The following is a 24969-nucleotide window of genomic DNA, read 5'->3' on the forward strand; positions in this document are numbered from 1 at the left end:
TGGAATTGCTAAATTTAACTTCTAGGGGTCTTGGAGTTTGCAGCACAGGTTTTTTTTTTTTTATTTGTTTGCTTTTTTGCCCTAGAGGTGACCACTGGATTCTTTTGATTGATGTTTTTTTTCTGAGTTTAGAAGTTCTGGATAGTTTCTTTTTATTATTTCTTGCAATATGGTTTTCAGGTTTTTTGATTTATCATGTTCTTCTTGGGAAATCATGCCATATTGACATCTTTAAATTGTCTTTATGTATTCTTTCTTCAAGATCAATATGTTTTGCTTGTGTGGAAATCATGTTTTCTTTTAACATTAATTGATCATTCCTTCTTTTCCTCCAGATTCGTCTTTACTTCTGTGTATTTGATTTCCCGGTAAGTAATTTTCTTTTTTATTTCTTTTGAGAGATTTGTCACTCTGGATTCAATGTTTTATATTTTCCCAATTATTTCAGCTGTGTAGGCCATAAATTCTACTTTCAGAATTCTTATTTCTCTTTTTAACTATGCACTTTTTGGGATCTCAGGGTCCTTTGCCTCATCAGGTATATATTAATATTCCTTTGTCCTGTTATATTTATTTATACATGTCTGCATTCACTTAATTGATCTGGAGGCCATATTTCTTTCTGTTATTAATATTTTCCCTGTTGGTTTATCTACATAGGCTTAAGGTTTTTAACTGGATGCTCTTCCTCTTGAGATTGTTGGTAATTTCAGGCTTTTCTCCTTTTATCCCCCTGTTGTTCACTTTCTGATTCCTTTCTCCTTGATAGTGGTTTCCCTGGGGTCCTGGACCTCAAAACTGCCTCAGTCTATTCTCAAACTGGGAAATTTAAGTTTCTCCAGCTTAGCTTCATTCTCTGATTCCTGTGACATCTAGGAGGACAGAATTGGCCTCAAGTTGATCCTGAACTCTTTTCCTCAGCCTCAGTAGAGTGTCACACAGAAACATACACAGACATCCATTCCCATTTCCCTCTATTCTTCACTTCTCTGACTGAGCTCTGTTGTACCACAGTATGTTACTCCAGCTGCTGCCCCATAAAGAGCAAGCTTTTGCCTTTTGGTTTTGAGTTACTGGCTGGAGAGAATAAAGTTGAGTTCTATTAACACTAATAGGTTGACTTTAGCAATACTCTTAGAAATTGACGTGTGGTGGGAGAGAGGTTGCTAGGTAATTATGCTAGGGGTTAGAAATTTTTCTTTTCTGCTATTAATTCATTGAGTTTTTAGTTTGTTAGACTTCTTGGTATCATAAACACTTGGTATCAGAGACAACTGAAATTGCTTTATATCTTGAGCATAATTCCTATTTGCAAATGTTTGAGGGGTAATGAGCATTGAATAAAATGTCTAGATCTGGAAATCTCCATGTTAAATACTTAATAAATGTTTGTCATTTGCCCTTCTTTGAGTTTTACTGGCACTGTTATGGTGGAAATAATGATGGACTTAGAGTCAGAAGATCTTGATTCAAATCCTGGCTCTGGCATTTATCCATGCAATGTCACTTTACTTCATTAGGCCTTATAGGATCAAGGTTTTAGAGCTAAACTGGATTTATCCAACATCTGGTACTACTTCTTTATTGTACCGATGAGTAAACTGTCCTATGGAAGTTAAATAATTTGACCCAAATCAAACAAGTAAGAAGCCACAGAGTCATGATTTGAACTCAGGCCCTCTAACTCTAGAACAGCATACTTTTCATTGAACTATAATGTCTCAGTTTCCTAATCTGCAAAATCAAAGGATTAGATGCAAATATCTTCAATGTGCCTTACAAACTGAAATGTACAATTCAAAGAATTCTTGAAAAGAGAGACTGGATGTAGAATCAGAACAGTTTATCTTGCTGTGGCTTAACTATTTTGTTTCAGATGCCATGCATTCCCAGAACACTGAAAATACCCATGTTAAAATATAAATATCAGAATATATCCCAAATTAATTTGTTAAGAATTCTTGACTCTTTTGATTGTCCACATTAATGAAAGGAAACTACTCAAAATCCCAAAGCTGGCTGTAAAGTAATCCCTTCCTAAGTTAACTGAGCCAATAAAAGGTTTATTTCTTCCTTTCCTAAATAATCAAAACTTTACTTGCCATAGAAAACCCCAGCTCCCATTTCTAATTCCCACACCTTTTGCTCTTGCCTTCTATAGCACTTCTAGTTCTTAGAACTGGTCCATTGATTTATTTAGGTTGAATCCTACCTTCCCTATAGAATTCCTCTGAGCTACTGCTTCCCTTCTGTCTCTTATCTGGAGCTTCATTTGGGGAGGATACTCTGACCTTTTAAATTCTGCCTCATGAGATTCTAACTCCCCCAAAACTCACCTTTCTTGTCTAAGGATCACTAGGCTTCTTCTAATCCACTTGTAACTTCAAATTACATTTACCAACTAACAGGATCATAGGGGTTTCCATACTTCCCTGAGGATCTAAGCCCTGTGAGTAGAAAGGGGGTATAAGAAGAATTCAAAACAGTTTCCTAGATTGTTCCTTTAGTTGTGTGTTGGATTTGGATATCAATGACCCATCTGACATTGTCTTCATCTCCTTTGGTTTTGTCTAGCATACGTGATATGCCTTTGAACTTGGAAGCCTGAGCAATTTAGCACAGTGCTTCTTTTTGATTGTGTGAATGTCAGGATGACATGCAAAACCAACCATCTAATGCTCTTCGTGTGATCTTTGGGAAAAGTGCCAGAGGAAAGAGAATGTCCATGGTACATTACCCATGGAAAGCGAGTTTAATCAGATGGAATTGATTTGTTTAGGTTACACTTACATGTACAATAAGAGGTATTCTGGCCTAACAAACTGCTGAAATTGCCTTCATATTCTACCCTCCACCAATTCAGTCACCACATACACCACATATATATTAGGTTCAACATGGAAAAATGATTCTTCATTTCAGAAATTAAAAACAAAAAAGGTAGTAAAACAGTATATTTATATTTTCAAGGAAAAAAGAAAATGGTAAATACTTTTCATTGTATAACACTTGAAATTGGAACACTTATGACTCTCATTTGATAATGACAGTAAATGAGTGACTGTCCCATTGGAGGATCACAGAACAATCTCTGGGCAATACCTGTGTTAGATTTCTTTTTCTCCCAGCTAAGAGGGTGAGCAATTTTTAGTGACTGGTAGAGTCAGAAAAAGAAAAACAGAGTAAAATGCAGGACTATATGGACAAGGAATCACTGGTTACTTTACATACTATTAATTCAGTTGGAATTTTTTTTTAAAGTAGTACCTTCAAAAAACCCATCCAGGGGCTATGAAAGTTAAAAGATCTTTATTAAAGGAAGAAAAAAAAGCAAAAAAAAAGATTCTAGTTTTCAGATTACATATTTAGAAACACCTTAAAAACTTCATTCACTTCCTAACTTTAATCCTGAGTTGATAAACTTGGAATGACAAAATCCAATTAATTCTTCTTATTATTTTTTTGGTGAGGCAATTGGGGCTAAGTGACTTGTCCAGGGTCACACATCTAGTAAGTGTCATGTATCTGAGGCTGGATTTGAACTCTGGTCCAGTCCTGACTCCAAGGCCAGAGCTCTATCTACTGTGCCGCCTAGCTGCCCCAAAACCCAATTGATTATTACCTGGCTTCCAAGAAGGGGCACAACAGGGGCAGAATGGCTATAGTTATATCCCAGAGCACTGATATCCATGAAATGTGTTTTCTCCCTCCAATAGTCTTGTTCTTTGTGGTTATCTACTGAACTGTGCCATCACCCTCTATCTCTTCCGTACCCGCCTCCTCATAAAATTCTATGGTAGATAGGTTATCTCCTTATCCAAAATGGCTACATCTTAGTTAGACTTATATCTCTGCTTTCCATAATCAATTGTAGGAGTAAGGCAACCTGGGAAGAGGAGATCTGATATAGCCTTTGTTAACATTGGAGAGAACAGCAGCTAGGTGGTGTAGTGGATGGAGTGCCAGATCTGGAATCAGGAAGACTTATCTTCCTGAGTTCAAATCTGGCTTCAGATACTCACTAGCTGTGTGACTCTGGGCAAGTCACTTAACCCTCTTATGTCAGTTTTCTCATTTGTGAAATGAGCTGGAGAAGAATATGGAAAACAAATGGCAGACAACTCCAGTATCTTTGAAAAACAAACAAACAAACCTAAATGGGGTTACAAAGAGTTGGACACTACTGAAACAATTCAATAACAATGAAACATTGGAGAGAACAGTTACAGCTGAGCAATAAGATCAGATGTTAGATTGCAAAGGGTTTAGAAGTGAATGAGATGAGAAGAGGAAGCAATTGGCTAGGAGTTTGGCTGTGAAAGGCAGGAAAGATATAGAACAAAATATCCTGAAGACATGAGAGAGTCAAGCGAAGGCTCTTTTATGATGAGAGTTAAGCTAATAATGTTTATAGTCAACAGACAAGGATTCAGTATAAAGGCTAGAGCTCGAAGATTAGAGAAAGAGGAAGTTTGATTCCAGGGGTGTTAAGGGTATAAGAAAGAAGGGTTGGCCTTGGTGAATAGAAGGACCATCTCTTCTGTGAGGATGTCATAGAGCAAGAAAGAATACTAATGATATTGAGGAGAAGGGAGGGAGCTTATAATGAAGGGCTTCTATTTTCTCAAGAAATTTGAGGCAAGATCTTCTGTAGGTGGAAGGAGTGGCAAAAGAATAGCAGTTCTCTTCCATAAAGTCTTATTCCTTGACAGAGACATAGTCCATTCACTTATGAATGAATCTCTTCCCTCTGAGATTAGGCTACTTAAAAATAGTGATGTTTAATTCCTGTGAGTAATGACTAATATCAACAATGGATTCTAGAATGGTAAGGGTGAGGGGCAAGAAAAGGGGTTCCAATTCTTTATTTTTTAATGAACAATATGCATCATTACCTGAACAGGCTTGCCAAAGAGATCATTGCCACACCCCACAGAGCTGAGTTGCTGAATCATATGTGGCTTTGGATCAAATCATCAATCCTTAGAATTATTTGGATCCCATATTATACCAAGAGAAGAGTGGGGAATGAGTGCTGGCACCCCATCAACAGTGCACTGGGATACAGAAGATTTTTTTTTATTTTAAGTGTGGAAGGACTGTCGAACATAGGAGGAGTTATCTGGAAGGAAGGGAGTAGACCAAGCCCTTTTGGGCCTGGCAGAGTAAGAGATGTCATGGCTTGCAGAAGAAGACAGGATTTTCCTCCACCTTATGTTTTTGAGTTTCATTGCAATTATGAGACTATAAATCAGTGTATGATATTAACATCTGGAAATCATAGAATGTAAGTGGTATTTAATCTTTTCTTGGAGAACACACGCTTTTTGATCTTGCCTTTCAAAGAACTCTAAAGCTAGAAAGGACATTGGGAGGTCATCCATCCCATCCTTATGCATTAAAGCATAACTGAACCTAAGCCATCCTTCCCATGTTTAAAACCTTGGCTAGGAAATGTTAAATATTCTGACAAATTTAAGCTAAATCTTCAATTTCAGTCTTCCCACATATAGTTTGAAGCTCTTTTTGTGTCTTTATTGAATTATAGCCATACCGTAGAGGAATTTGGAGCCAAAGGCCTGGTTCAAATCCCAATATTGCCCCTAAGTAGCTGTGGGATTTTGGGAAAGCCACTATGTCTCTGTGGACTTCATTTCCCTCATCTGTAAAACTAGGGGCTTAGGACTTAATGATCTTTAAGCCCCCTTTCAGCTCTAAATCCTATGATCCCCTGTGTTTGAAGGCCCCTGTAACCCTTCATGAACTTTAAGGCTGCTTATAAGAGTTCAGTCCTACTTATGCAATGCCCATATAACCCCCATTCTTATAAACGCCCTCATCAAATCTCATCTAGACTGCTGACATAGCTAGCCTTCTATGTAGACTTTGCACTCCCAAGCCTCCCCTCTGCAATTCATATAGCACTAAGTGGTTAAATGATTTTCTAGGCTCAATATAAACAGTACATTTCAGAGATGGGACCTGCACCTACGTCTTCCTGGTTTTGAGGGCAGCTCTCTATCCACTGTTCCAATTCTCTTGGCATATAATATACATTTAATAAAAACTTACTGAATTTAATTTTGTTGAATTATTGAATTTAATTGAATAAGGATACAGACCCAGAATAGTAACTTTCCTAAGGTCACACACAGAAAGGGGTAGAGTCAGAATTAAAGCAACCCAGGTTTCCTGTCTCCTCATTCTATTCTCTTTTTCCTATAACATAACTTCCTCTTTGAGAAGAACTGATTGCTGACTACAACATAGCCTTACGGTAATGAGGAATATTTCATCTGTCAGGTAATAAGGAGGGCCAATGGACCAAGGAAGGATAGAGATTTCAAAAGTGCCTCTACAAATCCATGCCAGGAAAAAAAAAGTTTCTTTCATTCCCTACCCATTCTTTTCAGGCAAGAGCCCATAAGATCTTAGCAAGAGTGATGGGGCCCAGCCAGCCAAAGGAACAATGGGAGATCAAGATGCAGAAACACATATCTCAGGACACCTGGGGCCATTCTGACCACACCAAATTACATTTTCAAAGGGAAGACATTTCCACAAAGCAGTCTAAAAGCTTCTTGGAGATCAATAAGCCCATTAGGCAAAGGAAGTAAAGCTGATATTTTGGTGTTCCATATATTAAATGAAAAAAAAAAACACCATGATCCTTTTAAACAGACTGTATAGCTATTGATTCTGATTTTTTTGTTAGAAGACAAAAAAGCTGAGAGCCCCAGCTGTTCCTTGGCCAAGGAAACTGTGGGGATCCTGACTCTGTAGTAAATGACCAACATCCCAGGGTAGGTTAAGTCTCCTGCAGCCTGCCATGTCAGCACAGTTGGTCATTTACGAAGCAGTGGGGGTTTGTTACAAGTTTGTTTATCTTTCAATAGAACCACCTGCCTGGCAGCTGAATTGTCTGGGCTATAAATAGAGAAATAGTCCATCACAGAGTTGTAACATTAAACAGGAGAGGATACTGGAGAAGGTAAGTCCTGAATAGATTGCTTTATCAGAGATGGGGACTTAGGAAAATGTTTTCAGGCTGACTTTGTAACTGGGGAAAAATGACTTGTATTAATGAAGGCCTGTTTTAAACATCTCAAATATGCTGAATCTCATCTTTTCACCTCTTGGGGTCAGAGGAAATACCCACAGTGGCATATTGGCCTTGCCAATGTTAATAGTAGTACAACAAACTGATAATCTATTAAAAAAGAAAACACCTCATCAGCACTTTCTCCTGAGGTTACTAGCAGGTGGAACATACCCTGTTCTGCAGCAGCCAGCTGGTTGCAGTTCAAACCATTTGTAAACCCTTCAGAATAATGCGTTGTTTTATTGGTAGGGACAGGCAACACATTTCTGAAAATGTCTCAACTGGTACACATTTCTATAACAAAACTAACCCAGTAGCTTGCAGGCTTCTGACATATGCAGCTAGAGCTTTCACCTGTAAATTTTCCCCTAGTACGAAACCTTAGGGAATAGTGGGCTAACTTGGCCACCACCAACAAACCTACATGGAGTCTTTCCTGGCCTTTTAATTAGAGGCACTTTCTCTCTCTTGATATTGCTTTTTTGTTAATTTTATATACCTTTTGTTAATTTACTTGTGAACTTCTTGTGTGTGTTCCACGCCATGTGTATGTGTGTGTGTGCATGTGTGTGTATGTACACACACATATACATACACACATACATACACATATATATACACATGCATATGTATGCACGTATACATTTGCAATCTCTAGACTTATGTCTATGTGTAATTTCTAGACTTCTGACTTCTTTAAATGGGGAACCCCTGAAAATCGTTGAGAACGCTCCCTTTACTAATACAGATAGATACCTGCTCTGCAAATTATAGTGTTGACTGAGAGCACTGAGAGGGTAAATATAGCTAGGGGTTACATTGCATTGAGTGCTAAACTTGGGGTCAGAAAACTTGAGCTCAAATCCCACCCAACTATGTGTTCCCGGTCAAGTCACCTAATTCAGCCTCAACTTCCTCTGCTATAAAATGGGGATAATAAAAGCACCTACTTTGAAGGGTTGGGTTACTGTCAAGATCAAAAGAGATAACATGTAAAGTGCTTTGCAAACCTAAAATGCTAGTTATTATTATTATTATTATTATTTAATTCACTTATTAAGGGTCATATAGGTAGGACCTATGTCAGAGGCAGGACTTGAACCCAGATCTTCTTGACTCTGAGACTGGGTCTTTATTGACTCTACCAGTCTTCCTGTGAATCAGTGTTTATGGATACAAACACATGTTCATCTGAATTGAATTTCTTGATTTTGAATTGGACTTACTACATAAACTTTTTTTTTTGGGAGGGGGGATTAAATCTTGTCTCATGATTTCTTTGGTTTAGGGAATTCCTTACAAAGATATTACCTCTACCATTCAAATCAATGATTCTTTTTAAAACATATAGTCTTAGAATGCAGCCTGAGGAATAAGCTGTTATGTTGCTTCCCCAGGGTCACTCAGTCCAAGCATGTTTTGGATGAAAGATTTTATTTCCAGTGTTCCCAACTCCAAGCCTGGGTATCTAACCTGCCACACTGGGGCAACAGTAAATTTACCTAAATTGCTAGGTTATTTAGGTCAGCTAAGGGATACAGTGGATAGCACCGGCCCTGGAGTCAGGAGGACCTGAATGCTAATCAAGCCTCAGACATTTGATACTTACTAACTGTGTGACACTGAGCAAGTCACTTAACCCTGATTGCCTCATAAAAAATAATTAAAAGAAATAACAACAGAAAAATAAAGTACTAGGTCACCTTGAATTAATATCCCTTGTCTTCTGTGCTACACAAAATAACATGTTCATTCATATTTTTTGAGGCAGGAGGGGGGAGAGTATGAATATTTTTTTTCTCTTTATTTCTTCAGTTTTGTTTCTAACCAAGATTAGGAAAAAGATTACTTAAATTCAGAGTAATATAGATAGACCTTATATGAACTCTGTTCCTATTAAAATCGGATAGTAATATGAGGAATAATTTGTTTGCATAGATTTCTAGTTTTTATTTTTTCCCTGGACCAAGAGAACCATCTAAAACTTTGATATACAGAAACTTTTTCATTAACATTCTGAATCCTACTCAAATCTTTTGTCTCATCTCTCTGGCTTCTTAGGTCACAGAAGTGGAAGTAGAAGGAGCCTTGGAAACCATCTCATCCAATCCCGGCATTTTACAGATATCTAAAACTGAATTCTAGAGAGGTAAATTGCCCAAAGTCACACAGATAGTAAGTGATAAAGACAAGATTTGAACCCAATTCTTCTTACTCAAAATCCAGTGCTTGTTCTACTGTACTCCTATCCACCTTCAACAAGAAGTTTGAAGTGTAAGATTTACTTATAATCTTCCCCTTTGAGTCCATAAACTATTGCTGATGTCATCTTCCCCAACGTGAACATCTTTCTACACAGGGTCAATTTTTCTGCTACCAACTAAGACTTCTTCTGTCCAATCTACTAAACCCACTGGCCTCACTTTCTACCATCCTTCTTTCATCCTCATTTACAACTTTCCATTTTCTAATTCCTATTAAAATAAATGTAACTGATATTTACAGAATGGTCTAAAATTTGCAAGGCACTTTGTATACATGATCTCAGATGAGACTTTCAATGACCTTACAACAACCCCTTGAGGTGAGTACTATCCCCATTCTACAGATGCCCAAACTGAGCCTCTGAGAGGTTAAGTGACTCACTTATGGCTACAGTTAGTAAATATCAGAAGTAGGATTTGAAACCAGGCTTTCCTGACTCCAAAAGAGATAATGTATTCACTATGCCCTATCATCATTCACATTTACAAGCCTAAATGACACTAATGAAAGAAAATATTGAGAAGGCAGGGCAGAGACAGATAATCTAAAATCTGTTCAGAGAGGCGAGTAAAGAAGAGAATGGAAGAGGTGACAAATGGCTGCAAGTTGTATTTATGACACTTTGTAAGCAATTTCCCCTCTTTCAGTTTGAGTAACTTTAGAAAATAAAGTGTGTCTGGTCCATCGTGATGGGTAGCACTAATGAATGGAAGCAAATGAAGAAGAAAAAGGTTAAAGGAAGAGCCAATAAGAACACATACATGCATGCATATATACGTGCACAAATACACACACATTGTATGTATGAGTAGGTCTCATCATGAATAGGAAAATGAAACAAGACAAGACATCCTTTTCTTTCCTAAAAAGCTGTTGTACTGACTATTAATGCTACAGATCTGTGAGTTTTATGGGGAAAAGCTAGATGTTGGAGGGCGAGAATAAAAACAGCTATCTGCTCCCCTTCCTTAATTGGCAGAAAACATCAGGCAAAGATAGGACTTATGAGAAGGAGGGACCAGTAAGTCCTTTATGACAGAAGATCTTTCATGCTCTAGACCTCAAGAAATAGTATATATAAACACACACACTATATGAATACCTATACCTATATATATACATACATATACACACACAGAGAAGTGAATGTCAAATCCAGTCAACAAAGCATTTATTAGTACCTACTATATGCCAGGTACTGTGCTAAGGGCATATAAAGAAAGACAAAAACAAACAAACAAACGAACAAATAAATAAATAAAGTAAGCCATACTCTCAAAAGAACTCACAGGCTAATTGGGGAGATAACGAGTCAAGAACTATGCACAAGCAAGATAAATAAAGTATAGTTAGAGAAAAGCTTAGAGGGAAGCCAATAACATTAAAGAGAATCAGGAAAGGGTTATTGGAGAAGGTAGGATTTTAACTCGGGCTTAAAGGAATCCAGGGAAGTCAAAAGGCAGAGATGAGGACATAAAGAATTCCAGGCATGCGGGACAGCCAATGAAAAATCGAAGGACGAGTATGTGAAGTACCATGATTGAGGAACAGCAAGAAGGCCAGTGTCACCGATCACAGAAGGCAGTGAGGCAGCAAGGAAGACTGGAAAGGTAGAAAGGGGCCAGGTTACGATGGGTTTTAACAACTAAGTAGACATTTTTATATTTGATCCTAGGGTTTATTGAATGGGATATGGGATTGACATGATCACACCTGTATTATATGAGGATCAATTTGACAGTAGAATGGAGGATGGACCAGAGAGGGGAGAAACTTGAGGCAGGGAGATGAACCAGAAGGCTATGGCAATGTAGGTGTGTATAGCACCTGGGACACATTCTCTCTCACATGGAGACCCCACATAAGCTTTCGTAGACTCAAGGTACTCTGTGGATCTACATTTACTTAAAAAATATAACTCATGAACCCTCACCAATGTATTTACTTTTACTAGTCAGCCAAAGAGTATAACTAGTTCAAAACAAAGGCATTTATTTAATGAGATAAATTACTTCATATCTTATTATCACATTGTGGGCTCTGTACTTACATTATTTCCTTCATTTTCACTTACCTGAACTAATGCAAAGTGAAATAAGTAGAACCAGGAGGAAAATGTATATGATGACTCCTATAATGCAAAAGAAAACAATTTGGAAAGACTTCAGATCCTGATAAGTGCAGTCACCAATTATGACTTTCGAGGACTGGTGATGAAGTATGCCTCCTGCCTCTTGGTAGAGAGGTGGGGGACAAAGTTGCAAAATGAGACATCCATTTTTATAAATGGTCAATGTGTTAATCTATTTTGCATGACTTTGTTAGAAGGGAGAGCTTTTATTGGGGGAATAAGTTAGAAGTGGAGAGATGCAAAATGAAAGAAAGAAAGAAAAGCATTAAAGACATTAAAAATACATAGAAAATATTTAGAAGAAAACACTTAGAGGACAATTTTGTTACTACCTTGTTAAATTTAATATGCAATTCAAATCTAAATGTACTTAACCGAAGCTCACAGTTTCACATACAATTTTGTTTTTAGTTCAATTGTCTTTTTTGGTTCTTTGCATATTGGAATGTTTGCATTTCCTGATGATTGTTAAGTTTATAATAATAATGATGATGATAAAAAGAAAAAAACAACAACAATAAAAATATGCTTGGTAACTTTGGAAAGAACAGTTTGATTTAATTGGTAGTAAAAGAAGCTAGATTTAAAGGGGTTTAGAAGTGAGTGGGCAGTAAGAAAGTAAAAGCAACAATGACTCTCAAAGCAGGCAAAAGAGGCATTGTTATGGAACCAAACAAGTGATGAGTGAACAGTAGGAGGAAATGGATGGAGAGTTCATTAACAAATCATGAACCCAGCCCAGAAATCTGATGTAGTAATGATGGAGAACCTCAATTATTGAGATAGCTGGAGCTTTCTTTATGCCAACTAAAGCATTTGGGGCTTGCATTAGTTTCACCTTTTTTTTGAAACATGAAGAAACAAATGGGAAAATGGGAGCCAACGGTATGCAAATGATAGCATTCTAGTGAGATTTCATCAAGAATAGGTCATGACAGGGAAGTATTGTGGATACAGCTTACTGAGATTTTAGTGAACTGTTTCCCAAAGTTTCTTGTGGTATTTTTGTTAGACTAGGTGGAAATACATAGGATAAACAATAGCCTATGTATTAATATCAGGTAGGATTGGAAATATTTGAATAGTCAGGCCCAGAGAATAATTATTAATGGGTTTTATGTAATCTTGGAGGTAGAGGTCTAGTGAATGAACCAGAGATATTTGCTTGTACTCATGTTATTGAACATCAATATTTATGACTTGAATGAAGGCACAAATGATACATTTATCAAATTTGCTAGTGATGGAAAGATGGAAGAGGTAAAGTAATGCAGTAGATGACAGAATTGTGATCCTTCATGTAATGCAATGAGTTGAATAAAAATAAATGTAAACTCTTAAATTTGGGTTGAAATGATCAACACCAGAAGTACAATATGGGGAGGTATGTCTAGATAGACATTTGTCTGGAGAAGACTTAGAAATTTTAGTGGACCATAAGCTCAATATGAGTTGACAGTGAAATCTTAGGCTGTACTAAGAGACTAGGGTGATAGTTTTACTCTTTTCTGCTCTAGTAAGAGTATATCTGGAATATTTTACTCAGTTCTGGGTATCTTATATTAGGTAGGACATTGATAAGCTGCAAGAAATGTGGAAAAATAAGGCAATGTTCTGGATCATGTTAGCACTGAACTGAAGAAAGGAATTGAGGATGTTAACCTATATAAGATAACCTGGGCAGCTAGGTGGCACAGTGAGTAGAGCGCTGGGCCAGGAGTCAGGAAGACTCCTCTTCCTGAATTCAAATCTGGCCTCAGAGACTAGCTGTGTGACCCTGGGCAAGTCATTTAAACCTATTTACCTCAGTTTCCTCATTTGTAAAATGGGCTAAAGAAAGAAATGACAAACCACTCCTGCATCTTTACCAAGAAAACCCCCAAATGAGGTCACAAAGAGTGACTGAAATGACTGAACAACAATAACAAACCAAACCTGGATAAGAGACGACATCCGCAGTATAAACTTAAAAGTGGAAGGAATTCTAGATACACAGTTCAATCCCCTCACTATAAAAATGAGGAAACTGATTGCCTGTGTCGCAACCTATCAAAGGGCACATGGCTAGTAGGTAATAGATCCAGAAGTATAATCTGAATTATTCACTCCAAGTCTAGTGTTCTTTCCACTTTACCACACTGCCTTATTTGGGGATGCCAACAGATTATCTTCAACTATTTAAAAAAAATTCATTGATTGGCCAACATTAGGTCACAGGTCAAACCCCACTTGGTTATTGTTTGGGCCCTGATTGGCTCAGAGGGAATGTCTTCCTCTTCCAGATTGATTTTTTTTTGACTAGGTCAAAAAGGTCATTCTCTGCCTCATTTCTTACCTAACCTTAATCAACAAATGGGTGGACATTGCCTCAGTCAAACTGAGACCAGTTAAAGACCTTAGTTTTTAGGCCAAGGTCTCCCACTGCATCCTGGGCCATCTCCAGTTGTCCTAATCTATATCTTATCATTGGACCCAGATGGCGTTGGAGGACAAAGTGAGGCTGGTGACTTTGCACAGCCCTCCCCATTGCATCACCTCAGAAATGTCATGGTCCTCTTTGAGAACAAAGGACAAACAACAATATGTTCTAATATAGACAAGTTATCAGATTTGTTTAGCTTTCCCCCAGAGAACAGAGCTGAGAACAATGGGTAGAAGTTTCAGAGATGGGAAAGGGCAAGGGAAGAGGATAAACATTTATATGGTGTACTGTGTGACAGGCATTGTGCTGTCGTTATTAACCCTATTTTATTGTTAAGGAAACTGAAACAGTTAGTTGATTTGCTCATAAACATCTATTAAATATCTGAGGCAGTACTTAAACTCAGGTTTTCCTGACCCCAGATTTAGTGCTCTGTCCACTATACTACCTAAGTACCGTTAGAGTCCATTTAAATTACATATAAAGAAAAATCTCCTCATAATTAGAATGGTTAGAGTAAAAGCAAAACAGTATGGTGTCCCTGAAGTCTACAATGGAGATTTAAAGCTGGAAGGGGTCTCGTAGTTGTTCAGTAATTTTTCAGTTCTGTCCAACTCTTCATGATCCCAAAAATATTAGAGTGGTTTTTCCATTTTCTCCTCCAGCTCATTTTACAGATTAGGAAACTGGTGCAAAAAGGGTTAAGTGACTTGCCCAGAGTCACACAACTAGTAAAAGTCTGAGACCAGATTTGAATTCAGGAAGAGAAATCTTCCTGACTCTAGGCCCAGCACTATATACTTTATACCACCTAGCTTCCTTCAGGTTAGGTTAGTTTTTCCTTACAAGGTATGGTGACGTTATTTAAAATATTGTTGACTCAGGAGACTAAGGACTCAGACTGTATAAAACAATCATAAGGAGCTGATAGGGCTTTCTGATACTTGACTGGCAAATCACTATGGCAGCTCTGATTAGCTGAATAATCAACTCAAGAGGATCCTCAATGCCTCTCCTTGTTTAATAGCCTTGTAATAGAGCTAAGCAAATCTCCTTTTGATAATTGTTGAATGACTGCAAGTGTCTCATTTTATTCCAGTATCAAACCTAAAGTGCCAGGGGACCGGTCTGAGTTAGACCCAGCCCAGAATACTTTTATTCACTTGCTTTGTATTTTTTCTCTTTATATGTATTCTATTTAGACCTAGATTAATACTTGTGTCCCTTTGTTAAAACATGAACTACTTGAAAATGGGAATTGTTTTATTATTATATTGGCATTCCCAGCACCTACTGCATTGCCTAGTTCATAATATATGCATACATAATAAATGCTTGTTGATTGGTTGATGTAATATCCAGTTGATGATAAGGGTGAAGCATATGGTTTGTTGTTGTTGTTATTGTTTAGTCGTTTTCAGGTGTGTCTGACTGTGACTCCTCTGGGGGTTTTCTTGGCAAAGATACTGGAGTGGTTTGCCATTTCCTTCTCTAGCTCATTTTATAGATGAGTAAACTGAGGCAAACAGAGTTATGTGACTTGCCTAAGGTCACACAGTTAGTAAGTGTCTGAGACTGGATTTCATTCAGTTCTTTCTGACTTGAGGCCCAGTACTCTGTCCATTGCTCGACCCTAGCTGCCCCCAAACATAGGTTTAGCTTTAGTAATAGAGTGGGAGAGATGAAAGGATGAGAAGTTGTGGTTAAGAGCGGAATTTTAAAGGTCAGGAAATGTTTCAATTCCATGGTGAGTGCTAAGATACAAATCTACATGATTGCTATGGAACAAATTGAAGAATTGGGTGGATGGATTGTTATATGAGTTGTCAACAGAAATACTGAAGTCTTCAAGGGAGGGAGAGAGATACCTTGTACTAAAGTCATTTTAAAAAAAATGGGAAAATGTCTCCTAGGTCAGAGATAGAAATAAGAAGGAACGAAGCAAAGCATAAATGGAGAATATGAAATTTCTAAGAAAAGAACTTATTTATGAATAGTAGTAAAGGAATAATAGTTTAGAGATGATAGGAGACAGCCAGTAGAACGCCAACACATATGAAACCTTCCTCAAAACACCTGAAAAAAGTGGTGATTTCTCTCCTTCCAGCAACTGACCTCACTCCCTCTTAAAATGCAAATCCTTTTATTTCCCCTGTATTCATCTCCTAACAGTGCACCCTTCTACATAACTCTCTATATACAATAGAACAATTTTGCAAATGTTTTAGATGTCTGATGTTAGCTCAGTTTCTATGTCAGTTATGCACCCAATTGAATGAATGATGGATTCTCTTAGATACAAAAGTCTTAATAGGACATGAATCATGTTAGCTTAACTCATTTGGTACTGAGCCGAGAACAGTATTAATCCCACGTAGATAGATGCTCACTAAATGCTCTCATTAGAAAATTTAAACACTGGTCCCACAAAAACATGGATATCTACCTAATCTTCAGAAACCAGAAGAAAAGATGAAAGTTTTTTTTTTTTTTACTAAAGTCATTTTTTTCAAGAAACATTTCATTCAAGAAACAGTCATGCAACACTTGCTTTGCTCTAGTCTCTGGTGAGAATTAGAGGAGAATGAGATATAGTCCCTGTCTTCATGGAGCTTACTGTCTAGTTAGGGAGATAGGACATGAATAAAAATAAATATAATAAATTGAGGCACTTTCCCCTAGTACTCATTGGTTCTCCTTATTCCAGTATAAGAATGTGTATATACATACACAGTGACATATATCAAAAAAAAGGAAATGCATATAGAAGCTTCCATGCCCCCTTCAATATATAAATGTATTAGTTACCATGGAAACAACCAATAGTAGTTTGTTCTCTTTTTATTATAAGAACAATAAGCAGCCACTGAAATATTTCACAATAAAGTTGTTCATAGATGTCTAGAAAAGCATTTTTATGATTATATAATAATCTTTTTTTTATCTGAAAGAGTATTAAAAAACAGGGAAACTAAGGTCCTTTCTCAAAATAAAGTCACTGAACTGCATACAGCCAACATTCTTGTATTACATGCTTTTAAATGACAGCAAAACCTCCAATATGGGGCTTTGCCAATTACTGAATTTTTATATTTTGATCATGGGAGAAAAAACAAACAAAAAAATGGTATTTCAATATACAGTATAAATATAATTTTTGAATGTGATTTTCCATTCTCTTTCTCTGACAAGCAAAAATAAGTCTTTAGGACTCTTCCCCATATTCCTCAATTTTCTGCGTAGGGTGTTAATTAGACAATGGAGGAAGAAAAAAAAATGAGGTGTGGTCAGAACCTTATGTACAGCCTGAAGTCACTCCTCTGTCTTACAATCCAGAAGATGCTTAGGCTGAGGAAATAGAAATCATAGTCTCAAACACCTCAGGGATCAGAATTCCTTGAAGGTTAGATCAGATGAAGATGATGTCATTTCATTAAATCACATTCTACACATAGGGATTTTATAAGCACAATTATCTCTCTTTTCTATGCTGTTATTATAGAACTGTTATGGTTGACTTATCTGACAGCAATTCAATTTGTTAATATTACCCCTATTTTCTCCATCAAATACTTAAGTCAGGGAAACTTAGTCTTACTTTTCTATAAGGATTATAAATCATCACTAATACTCCACCCTTCTTATCTCATCAGCTGTAATTTTGAGCAATAATGACTAACTGTTGTTGGACATTTCCACCCAACAGTGCATTGGTAGATAATCTCTTAGGGATTTCTCTTCAGTTAAACTTGGCCAACTTTTCTCATTTAAAGCACAAAGCACCATGGTGTTGTTTTTTTTTTTCATTTTTAAATAAATAAAAATCAGGGGAAAAAAAATCTTCAACAGTCACCATACAGGAAAATATTAAGACATGGAAAGGTGTGATGGAAATATGGGTAGGAATCAAATTGTGAAAGGATGTAATTTGAGGATGAGTTGTTTCTCTTTTATTCTTTGGGCAATGGACAGCCACTGAAGGTTTTTGAGTATCGTAGTGACACAGTCAATCTATGCTATTATTAGGAAGACTATTTTGAGCACCTTGTAGAGCAGTGATTTTCAAATTTGTATGCTATGAAAATATGCTAACACAGTGACTGTTTCAGTTGACAGCAAAGATGGGTTTTTAACCAGTTGAGCTTGAAGGCTCATTATGTGGGCTTTAGGGATCTTATATTTGTCCTTCCCTTCCCCTCCCTCTCTTCTTTCCTTACTTTTCCTGGACTTTTAATGCAGTCGGTAGCTTTGCACTGACACACTCAGGGCATGACCTTCCCGATACAAATCTCAGAAGACCAGAAGGCAAACTTCAGGGAAGTTGAGGGGACTGAGGAATTAGGAAATCTAGGAGTAGGGGGAGGAATTTCATGTCACATCTAAGTGAAGTTCATGATATACTCATTAAGAACCACTAATGTAGAGAATGGATTAAAGAAGGAAGAAACTGGAAACAAGGTCAACTTGTAGACTTATAGTAATCCAGGTAAGAAGTAACTAGGACCTGAATTAGAATGGTATCCCTGTCAGTAGAGATAAGGGTGACAGAGGTAAGAGATGTTACAGAGACTGGATGAATACCACTTGGCAACTAAGAGGATGTGGGGATAAGGAAAAGAGAAAAGTCAGGGATTACTCTCAAGGCTTTTTATCTGGATGACAGAAAGGAATAGAAAGTTTGGAGGAGAAGCAACTTTAGACAGAAAGAAAATAAGTTCTGAAGAAGACATATGGTGGGACAGCTAGGTGGCACAGTGGATAGAGCACTGGTCCTGAATTCAGGAGGACCTAAGTTCAAATTCGGCCTCAGAGACATAACACTTACTGGCTGCGTGACCCTGGGTGAGTCACTTAACCCCATTTCTTAGTCAAAAAAGAAAAAAAAGAAGACATAAGGGATTTAAGAAGCAACTGATTTGAACTAGAGGTAAGGAGAAAGATTATAGATAAAAATATAGATATGGCAGTCATATGTATGGACATGACGACTGAACCAATGGCAGAAAATGAGATCACCAATGGAAAGATAATAGAGGAAGAAGAGAAGAGTGTCTAGTACAGGGTCATGGGGGACATCCAGGTTAAGGGACAAAGGTGTCTTTTTTGTCCCTAAGAGAAAAAAAAGACTGAAAGACAATGTATAGTTGATTCAGTTAATTATGTTGTAGAGACTGAAGGCAGGAATGTGACACTAGACCTGGGGTGGTAGATAAAGGTGAAGGTAAAGATTAAGACTGGGTTTGTAAGAAGTGAGGTGAAATGAAAGAACAAAGGATTATCAGAGAAGAGAATTACATAGTGCAGAATCACAGAGATGGCATAGTTATGGGTAAGATGACCATGCCTATATGTTGTTGAGACAAAGTGAGGATATATGTCATAGTAGTAGAGATTGGTGACCTTTGAAACCAGGATGTTTGAGTATAAATTGAATTTGAAGGTTGAAGTGCAGCAGTTTTAGTGGGAAAGTGGTATTACTGAAAAGGAGAAAGAGGAAGAACGAAATGAAGGCAAATTCATCACAGCAATAAGAATCTAAGTTGGGTGATACAAATTTTGTGATGTAAATGGAAAGAGGAGTTTTTCAGGTTGATGGAAGTAGGGAGATCTGGAAATACTATTAGGGACCACACAGTATACCGACTCTCCCTTCTGGTCCACTGTATGAAAGGCCATGAAAGAACAATGAAACTTGTATTGAAGCATGTGATCAAGGATCAAGCCTTCAAAATTTAGTCATATTTTTGTTAATACAGGAAGATGGAAGGATTGTGAAAAGATGAGATTGAGAATGAAGGCAAATCTCTTTGGCTGTCCGTCCAACTGCACACCATAGACTGAATAGTAGGGCTTCTCCCTTCATTTCATTTTCTCTTTTAATATTATTAAAATGAACTCCTTTAAAATGTTTATTGATATCTTTTGTTTATACATTGTCTAGATCACCCCAAGAATCCTTGCCCCTAGCCCCTCCCAGAGAGCCATCCTTCATAACAAAAAATTGTTTTTAAAGAGAAAAAAAGACAAAGAATGTAGAGAAAAGTCACCAAAACCTACCAGACATTGAAAACATCTGCTGTTATGTGCATTGCTCCACACTCATGTACCTCTGCAAAAAAGCAGGGGTGTTGGGACATCCAGGTGGTACAGTGGATAGAGCAGTGGCCCTGGAGTCAGGAGGAACTGAGTTCAAATCCAGTCTCAGGCACTTAACACTTAATAGCTGTGTAGCTCTGGGAAAGTCACTTAACACCAACTGCTTCACAAAAAAAAAGAAGCAAGGGGTGTATGTTTTCTTATATATCATCTTTTGGGTCAAGCTTGTTCTTTATAGTTTTGCAGCATTCATTTTTGACTGTTGCATTGGGCCAGCCAGGTGCACAGTAGATGGAATGCCAAACCTCGAGTCAGGAACACCTGAGTTCAAATCTGGCCTCAGATACTTACTAGCTGTGTGACCCTAGGCAGGTCACTTAACCTTGTTTGCCTCCATTTCCACACCTATAAAATGAGCTGGAGAAGGAAATGACAAAGTACTACAGTATTTTTGCCAAACCTTAAAGGAGACAATGAAGAGTTAGCCACAACTGAAGCAACTCAATAACAACAACAACCAAAATGAGTATTTGCTTTGTTTCCACTTCAAAAGAGGTCCTATAAATATTTTGGTGTATGTGGAGCCTTTCTTTTTGTAAGTTACCTCCCTGGTGTGTGTGTGTGTGTGTGTGTGTGTGTGTGTGTGTGTGTGTGTGTATGCCCAACAGTGCAATCTGTGGGTCAAGGCATATGGATTTAGCTGCTTTATTTGCATAAATCTAAATTGCTTTCTAAAGTGGTTGTAGTAATTCATTGTTTCACAAACATTGAATTAGTGTTCCTGACCTCCAACATTGACTGTTCCCATCTTTTGCCATCTTTACCACCTGGCAGAGGGTACAGTGAAACCTCAAGATTATTTTGATTTGTATTTCTTTTATTATGAGGTGATATGGAGAATATAGTATGGATAATAAATGTTTTTATCCATTTTTTCTTTTTGTATTGTTAATCTGGACCCTTTTGACTGTGAATCAGATAGTGATCCAACAGGATCATCTGCAGTTCCTCATCATTTATTAAGAATCCCTTTTCTATTTTGACTTTGCATTTTATATACTCCATGAGAGTAGCAACTATATTTTATGGGGATATGTTATATGCCTCATTCAATATTAATAAGAAGCAAATCATCAAAGTTATCTCAGATGTTGCACCTTTTAAGGAAACATTATCTTAGATATTCATGGGATACTGTTGGAGACAGTCATTTTTCTCTGCTGAATCAAATGAGCTTTGACGTGATCAAAAACAGTAAACATAGTCAATTATGTAACTATGAAATGTGTCTTGCCTTTTATCATGGTCAAACACCTACTTATCACTTCCCATATCTTCATCAAGGATACCTTTGAGAAATCTATACAATCATTCAAATAAAGATTCCCGCCCCCCCAGAGATGGGAAAGTAGTCAGATGGGTTCTAGTTTTTATTATCGTCATCTAAATTGCCTTTTTGGTGACTTGTAGGCAAATTCACTAATTGGGAAAAAAAATTTTCTGTAAGAGGAAAATACATTAGGTTCTATTATTACATGTACTTCAATTACTACTTGATGATATGTTTAAGACTTAGATTCATTTAGGTATGAAATGATGTATTCTAGCAGTTATGTGCAGATGTGTAATTTAACATACTCATAATAGCAGTAAACTCAATTTTAACTTTCAGTGACTCAAAGGAGTAAATATTCAGCTCTAGACATCCAGCTTGCTAGTATGGAACTACTTGGGCTCTGTGGAGAACTGTGTTCACTAAATATTATGAAAGCTTTGCATAAGAATACTTTCAAGAAATAATTTGCCAAATGTCATGTCTTTCTTAATCTTTAGATATATGGGTAGGTGGTGTACTTCTGGCAAGATGGCTTAAGTAAGAAATAATTTCTATGATAAGTTGAATTCAAAATAGTAAGAAATGTGCCAAATGAAGAAGGATAATAAAAAAGAGGAGATAAGAAAGATTTATCACAAGGAAAACCTCAACGAAAATACAAAGGAGAATGAAAAAAAAAGGTCCCAATATAATGGATAAACACTAAAGAATAAAATTAAGTTAGGTAAAAATATCTAGAATTGAAAAATAATATTTCAAAAAAGCTCAAACAAACAAACAAAAAACCCCTACTAACTCAGAAATTATCATGGAATTAACATTAACATCCCTTAAGAGTTTAAGTGTTCAATAATCATAGGAAGAAATAGGAAAAGGAATTAGATCCCACAAATTAGAATTTTAAAAGATAGAATAGATTGCTTAGAAGAAATCATGAGGAAATTCTCTAAAGCAGCAGGAGAATGAGAGATTCAGAACTATAAAGTGCTGAGGTAGAAGAATATGATCAGACTAAAATCTAAAGACAAAAAGTGGGAGAATACATGAGGTTACTATAAACTAAAGCAATTGACCTTTAATCGGATTATGACCTGAGGATTATTGATTTTCCAGAAAAAAACTCAACATGATAAAATAGTCTAGTTATCTGTGACACAAAAATTATGCTAAATAATTTATAAGAAAAGCATACTACCTAACTTTTTTTATGTGACAAATACAGTCTTAATGCCAGAGCCGAGATGTTAGAGAAAAGGTGGAGACCCACCTGAACTCTCCCAAATTCTTCTCCAAACATTAAAACAGCACCTTAAAATGAATTCTGGAGTGGCAGAACCAACAAAAGAATAGAGTGAAAAAAATTTCTAACCCAGGGCAACTTAGAAGGTTGAAAGAAAAATTTATCTCAGTTGTGTTAGAATAGAGCATAGTCTAACACAGGCCCCACCCAGAACATTAACAGTAGGCCTTGGAGGTAACTGAATTGGTGGCAGCAACAGTTTCTGGAGCTCTCAGCCCACAGATGGCAAGGGTGTTGTACAACTGGTTAGAAGATTACAGGAGTTCCTTTGCTGGCACTGGGTTCAGGTCTCCGTTGCATTACTCATATGTGTGGTTCTGGGTCACAGTTCCAAGATGAACAGTTGTACTAGGAGGAGTACTAGCAGGACCAGGGGACTCTGGTTAAAGATCCAGGGTAGAAAAGAGTGATTGTAGCCACTCACAGAACAGAGCATTGGCAAGGATAGCAATAACCATACCTCTCCTCACTTTGTACCATTGTGGAAGAACTAAAAACTTACATATCCCCAGAACTAGCTCTGAAAAAAGCAGCAAGAAAAACCTGAAGCTTGAGACAGTGTCCCCTCCATCCTGGGAGCAGAGCCCAACATTTAACATAAAGTTTAAAGTCAATAAATAGATTGAAAAAAAATGAGCAAACAACAATAAAAAACCTAACCATAGAAAATTGCTATGGAGACAAGAAAGATCAAAACAAAAACTCAAAAGAAAACAAGGATATCAAAACAGCTACATGCAAAGAATCAAAGAAAAATGTGAATTGGTTTCAGGTCCAGAAAGAGGTTAAAAAAAATTTAAAAATCAAATAAGAGAGGTAAAGGAAAAATTGGCAAAAGTAATGAGAATAGTGCAAAAAAAAATAACGAGAAAAGCATCGACCACTTGGTAAAGGAGGCACAAAAAATACGAAGAAAATAACACTTTATAAAAAAAAAAGTCAATGGCAAAAGAAACACAAAAATCCACTGAAGAAAAGAACACCTTAAAAAGCAGAATTGGTCAAATGGAAAAAAAGAGAGGTACAAAAGCTCACCGAAGAAGATAATTCCTTAAAAATTAGAATTGGGCAAGTGGAAGCTAATGATTTCATCAGATATAAAGAAACAATAAAACAAAGTTAAAAGAAGGTAAAAAAAAAAAGAAGAAGAAAATTTGAAATACTTAATTGGAAAAAACCTGACCTGGAAAATAGATTGAAAGAGATAATATAAAAATAATTGGACTACATGACACCCATGATCAAAAAAAAAAAAGAGCTTAGACATCATCTTTCAAGAAATTATTAAGAAAAGTTGCACTGATATCCTAGAACCAGAAAGTAAAATAGAAATTGAATGAATCCACCAAACACTGCCTGAAAGAGATCCCAAAATGAAATCAGGAATATTATAACCAAATTCCAAAGCTCCCAGGTCAAGGAGAAAATATGGTAAGCATCCAGAAAACAGCAACAGAAATATCATGGAGCTATAGTTAGGGCATTAAAAACCTCAAAACCAAATTCAGAAAAGCAAAAATATTAAATACATCCTTTTCATATCATAATGCAATAAAAATTACATTCAATAAAGGACTGTGGAAACATAGATTAAATATGAATTGGAAAGTAAACATTCTAATCCTAAAGAACTAGTGGGTCAAAGAACAAATCATAAGAACAATCAATAATTTCATGAAAAAGAACGAAAACAATGAGAAAACATACCAAAATTTATGAGATGCAGGCAAAGCAGTACTGAAGGGAAAAATTATATCGCTAAATGCTTACATCAACAAAATAGAGAAAGAACAGATAAATGATTTAGGCATGCAACTAAAAAATAAACTAAAAGAAGAACAAATTTAAAATTCCCAATTAAACATTAAATTGGAAATCATGAAAAACAAAGGAGAGGTTAATAAAATTGAAAGTAAGCAAGCCATTGAGCTAATAAATAAAACTAGGAACTGGTTTTATGATAAAAGAAATAAAATAGACAGTCCATTTGTTATTTTGATTTAAAAAGGAAAGAAGAAAACCAAATTACCAGTATCAAAAATGAAAAGGATGAATTTACCACCAATTAAGATGAAATTAAAGTATCTATTAGGAGGTATTTTGACTAATTATGTGTCAATAAATATAACAATCAAAGTGAAATGGATGAATATTTACAAAAATATAAATTGCTCTAATTAAAAGAAGAGGAAACAAAATACTTAAATAACCCTTAGGAAAATAAATTGAACAAGCCATCAATGAACTCCCTAAGAAAAAGTCCCCAATACCAGATGGACTCACAAGTGTAATCTGCTAAACATTTAAATAGTAATTA

The sequence above is a fragment of the Vombatus ursinus genome, unplaced genomic scaffold (genome assembly GCF_900497805.2).
Source record: "Vombatus ursinus unplaced genomic scaffold, bare-nosed wombat genome assembly UNPS02014830.1, whole genome shotgun sequence".
Classification (NCBI taxonomy): Eukaryota; Metazoa; Chordata; class Mammalia; order Diprotodontia; family Vombatidae; genus Vombatus; species Vombatus ursinus.